The sequence below is a fragment of the Pinus tabuliformis genome, chromosome X (assembly GCF_031772625.1).
Source record: "Pinus tabuliformis cultivar Carrire ecotype Pingquan chromosome X, CPIR1, whole genome shotgun sequence".
Taxonomy (NCBI): domain Eukaryota; kingdom Viridiplantae; phylum Streptophyta; class Pinopsida; order Pinales; family Pinaceae; genus Pinus; species Pinus tabuliformis.
Genome location: NC_142308.1, coordinates 442,419,774 through 442,425,773, shown reverse-complemented (window position 1 = coordinate 442,425,773; position 6,000 = coordinate 442,419,774).

Genomic DNA, 6,000 nt, shown 5'->3' with positions numbered 1-6,000 from the left:
TCCTGATTATAGACCTTTCCAAAAGAGCGAAATTGTATGAAGTACCACGTGTCGCTATTTGGACCTTTGGCTCTGGAAAAATTCATACAAGAAACTAAAATCCATCCTCTTTCTGTAGCTTCTTACAAAATTTCAATCCGATCCCCAGAGAGAAAGTTATGATTATTTTCCCCAAGTCGCCTGTTTTGAATGTAATTCAGGAGTCTGCAAAAAGACCAACTTCCTCAGATCATATCTCCGCAAATATCGAGCGAAAAGATCTGACATTCGTACCCAAGGTTCAGCGCGATTTCTTCTCAAATGGGTTTTTTTTGTGACTTCTGAAACGTCACAGAAAAAAAGTTATAGCGAAAATTCCACGATGACCTGTTTGGAGCAGCGAAACCCTAGAATCCAAAGCTCTGATACCGAATGTTATAAAACTAGCTCAAGAAAAGAAAGATCAACGCCTTAGAATTCAGCCTCTTCGAGGGGGCAACCTCCTTTACATTACATAAATGAACAATTCTTGGATGATACAAAAAAGAAAAGACCTCCTTTCTATATATAGGAGTCTAAGGGGTTATTATATACTCAGAGCCTACATAACAATAATAATGTAAGGGCACAATAATAACAATAGTGGGCTTCTACGGGGCACAATAGTAACAATATGGGCACTACATGGGTACATCAATATAATAAGAGGGTTGTACTAATAATAATAAGGGATTACACTAGTAGTATAGGGGCCTAACACAAGTAAATTTAATTTTTGAAGCAATTATAAAGAAGTTGGGATTACTAACCACACCTCACAAAAAGCCATATCCATTAGGTTGGTTATGTTATAAAGCACAGCTATAAGTGACTAGACAATGTAAACTTAGGTTTTCTTTTGGGTCATCATTCGTAGATGAGGCTGAGTTAGATATAGTTCCTTTGGATATATGTGGAATTGTTTTAGGAAGTCCTTACTTGTATGATAGGAAAGCTATTTTCTATAGAGCTGAGAACAAGTATCAACTCGTTAAAGATGGAATCAAATATATTGTAAGAGCTCATAAACTCAATAATAATTATACTCTCATAAACTCAGGGTAGATGAAAAGAATGGTAAATTCATGCAAAGAATTGTTACTGATGGTTGTAAAGGAAAAGAAACTTGATAAAACCAAAGTATTTGAGGATTGTGATGCTAAACAACAAGCTGATTTAGAAAAAGTTATTTTAGAATATAATATATTATTTCAAGAACCTAAAGGTCTGCCACCCAAAAAGGAAATAGTACATGATATTAATTTGCTGCAAGATGCTCCATTTCCTAACATTAGAATGTATAGGTTGTGCGCTTTAGAGAATGCAGAAATCAAGAAGTAGGTACAGGAGCTACTCGAGAAGGGGTTCATCAGACCTAGCACATCACCATGTGGGTCTTCAATTGTCTTGGTGAGAAAGAAAGATGGCTCATGGAGAATGTGCATTGATTACCAAGCACTGAATAAGATAACGATAAAAAATTGTTATCCCCTTCCTCAAATAGATGATCTATTTGATCAGTTAAAAGAAGCTATTTATTTTTCCAAGTTGGACTTGCATAGTGGCTATCATCAGGTCAGAGTTGTAGAGCAAGATGCATGGAAGACTACTTTCAAAACAAAGTAGGGATTGTATGAGTGGTTGGTTATGCCTTTTGGCTTAACTAATGCTCCTGCTACTTTCATGAGAGTAATGAATGATGTACTCAGACCTTTTCTTGATGATTTTGTCATTGTATATTTGGATGACATTTTTATATTCAATAAAACATGGGAAGAACATTTAAAGCATGTTAAGTAGACTCTAGATGTTTTGAAAAGAGAAAATCTTTATGTTAAGCTCTCAAAATGTGAATTTGGCAAAACATCTTTGAATGATTTGGGTCATATTATAGGGGGTGGTGAATTGAAGATAGATCCCTCTAAGGTTGCAGTCACTGTAAATTGGCCTAAACCCAAATCTGTTATAGAAGTTAGAAGCTTCTTAGGAGCAACACAGTATTGGAGAAAGTTTATTTCTAACTTTTCCTCAATTGGAGCTCCCTTACAGGCTTTAATAGGATTGACAAGGTGTTTCAGTGGGGAGGAAAATAGCAGAAAGCCTTCAACACCTTGAAAGAAAAGGTTAGTACAACACCAGTACTAGCATTGCCTGATCTTCAAATACCCTTTGAGATTGAAACAGGTGCCAGTGACTATACCGTGGTAGCAGTGTTGATGCAGCACAGTAAACCCATCTGTTATCATTCTAAGACATTTAATTTTGCAGTAGTTAACTATCCCACATATGATAAAGAATTGTATGCATTAGTACAGAGTGTGAAAAAGTGGAAACATTATTTAATGGGCAAAGAGACAGTTATACATACTGGTCATCAACCACTTCAATATTTACACTCCCAAACTAAGTTGCAGCAATCAAGACACTATAGATGGATGGGTTCTCTACAACAGTTTCATCTAGTCATCAGATATAAAAAGGGCATACACAATAAAGTTGCAGATATGTTGTCCAGACCAATCATAAATGTATCCACTATACTTAAGCATAATTCAGTATTGCATGAAAGTTACATTGAACAGTATGCTCAAGATATAGACTTTAAATATGTATATGCAACTTTAAGTCATTGCAAACAAGTCGAAGAATTGGATTATCATGTTAAGGACTAGCTCTTGTATCATTTTGGGAAGCTATGCATTCCACAAACTGAAAGAGTAAAGATAATTCGAGAATCACACACTTCTCTAATATTAGGTCACTTTGTTGTAGGTAAAATAGTTGCAAAGATTTTTTTATTGGCCAAAAATGAATGAGACAGTTTATAGATATGTAAGAGGGTGTACCATGTGTGCTAAAAGCAAGCCCTGAAATAGAAAACTAGGCTTGTACACTCCACTACCAGTTCCTTCTCATCCTTGGGAATGTGTTTCCATGGACTTCGTTGGGGGACTGCCTAAATCTAGGAAAGGTCATGACTATTTATATGTTGTTGTGGATAGGTTCAGCAAAATATGTATTTTAATACCTTGTAACAAACAGATTACAGCTGGACAAACTGCAAAGTTGTTCTTTCAGCATGTATGGGTTCATTTTGGATTACCCACTTCCATTATATCTGATCGAGATACTCAATTTGTTGGGAAATTTTGGCTAAGTTTGTGGCAATTGATGGACACCAGGTTGAAGAAGAGTACAACTTTTCATTCACAAAAACAGAAGAGTCAATAGGACAGTGATCTAGTTGCTCAGAGGCTATTGCAACAAGCATCCCAAGCTTTGGGATGAACATTTATGTTATGTGCAACATGCTTACAACCGAGTTGAACATTCTTCTACACAGAGATCTCCTTTTGGGACCTGTTTTGGTCTCACACCAATGTCTCCCTGGATTTTGTCTTTGTTAAAGACATAGCGGTTGATGGACACAATGATGTGGACAAGGAAACCAGGTTCATCGAACAAGTCCAAGAGATTCACCAGGCAGTATAGTAACAGCCGGAAAAGAGTCAAGCCAAGTACAAGGCAAGGCATGACAAGCATCGGATGGAGCATAGTTTCCACGTTGGTGATCAAGTCTAGCTGTATAATAGCAAAGACAGATGCAAGGTGAAGTTAAGAAGCTGAAGCTAATAAGGTATGGACCTTTCAAAATACTTGAGAAAATTGGTGAGAATTCTTTTCGCCTTGATTTACTAGCTTACATTCACATCTACTCAGTTGTTAATGCAGACAGCTTGAGACTAGTTGAACTTTCATTAATTGAAGATCCCAAAGAGCAGAGTCAATTGCCTTCTATTGATGATCTGTTGCCTGAAGATCTTAATGAATTACAGGAAGATACAGTTCTAGACAGGAAGGTGAGAACTATGTGTAGAGGGGATGTTGAGTACCTCAAGATTGGGCTCAAAGGTTCAAAACCAAGCAGTGTGAAATGGATAGAAATTGGGCAAGCGAGGAATCAGTACCCTCACTTGATGGATGCTTAAAAATAAAATTTTGGTAGTCGAAAAGCTTTTTAAGTGGGAAGGCCATGATCCGAATTGGATCATAAACGCTCTTTAATTTTTCATAAACTCTTTCAAATTATGCTGAAAAGATTCAAGTCTTAGAAAGATCAAGCTATCAGAAGGAATCCTCATGACAGTTGCAATTTGTGATCAGCACGGAGCAACGAGGACCCTTGGTCGAGCGCGCAGACCGTTGGCCCATGGTAACATGTGCTAGTGCAAATTGGCAAAACCAGAGGCTAATTAAAGAAACAGGGGTAGTTTCTAATATACGATTAGCGCTAATCGCATATTACAAGGCGTCCCCCTCAGTGAAGGAAAGCCCAGAAGTGCCCGGACCTGAAATGACTATGAAATGCGGAAAACTAATTAATTTAGTTTCGTGGATTCCACAAAACCGAAAGGATATTGGAAGGCCTCGAGGCGATAAGCAGTTTCAACCAAGTCCCGCCCGATGCCACACATTGAGTGGCACACGTCCAGTGGAAGAGAGAGAAAACCATTCACATCAAATGGGTAAACGTCATGCTAGTTACCCGCCTGATATGAATGACGATCCTAGGATCTGGGTTGCCCAGATAATTGGCAGAGACACGTCCCGATAAATGATCGGATTTGACCAAGTTATAAAGCAACATTACATGGGATTTGAAGTTCGACGTGGATGATGAGTTGGCAGAAGATTCGTGTTTCGCAGGCGATCTTGGAGCAAACAAAAATAACAACCGTTCAAATGTGTCCAAGGAACCTGACACACTCACCCATTGTAGAATAGGTGGCCACCTCCCTGAAGCAATCTGAAGGTTTTTTTGAACAAGGATGAGCATCATTTCAAGAAGTATCGAGTTTTACCCTGAGGCTATTTGGAGGGTTGACATAGATCCGTGGCAGATCCAGAGTTCCCTGAAACAATCGAGCAGTCCTCATGCCAAAATTCGGAGGAGTTCATGAGGAAAATCAGAGGCAGACCCACAAAAAGGGTTTGAGCATCCTCACACACAGATACATTCTGAGTCTATTTGGTATCATTTCTGGTCAAGGAATTGTTCAAATCTCTGCGGATTAGTCTAGGACAGTTCGGCTCTCTCGTTAGGGTTACTTATCAATCAAGATCTGTTGAATATTGGAACTGTAATGACATTTCTACTGTTAACCATTATCGCATATGATCTGTACGCGGGAGATGATGAGCAGGCAGCACCACAGATTCCGCTTGAAAATGCTCTCCATGGAGTTGATCTGCTATAACTAAGTGATGTAGAATGAGGGAATTCTCGGACAGAGACAGAGACAACACAATGCTGGCTAGGCATTATGACGGTGGTTAGGCGTTGTTATTTTTGGGAGGTACAAATCTGTAAATTAATCCTTCTCCCCATATTAGGACACTGGGAGAAAGCACTGAATAAATTTAGTCTTACAGACAGACAGACATACATACAACGGGAGAATATTAAATAGATTTATATATTAAAAAAATGCAATTTAAACAATGAAAAAATGTACACCACCCTCTAAAAGAAATTAGCACGTAAGGTATTTAATCCCTCTCCATATTTAATAGATTTCGGGTTAAAAGAAATCTATACTAGTGAATATTGAAACTATTGAGAATACTCTTCTTATATTTCCTAACAATTCTATGATATATATATATATATATATATATATATATATATATATATATATATATATATATATATATATATATTATTCATTATTTTAAATATGCATAATTATACACTTAATTTTAAGAATATAACTCTACTCAATTAAAGGAAAATTTAGTTTTACATCTTTCATAGTTTTTCTTTAATTAAAAAGGTAACAAATAATAAAAATAATAATAATTTGATTTTAAAGCCATAGCCATGTTTGGAACCAAAATTGTTGTATGAGGCACTTGTTTATGGAAAAACCCTTTATATTTGAATCTTTGTCTTTTTAGAAAAAAAACGCAGCTTCTTAACTA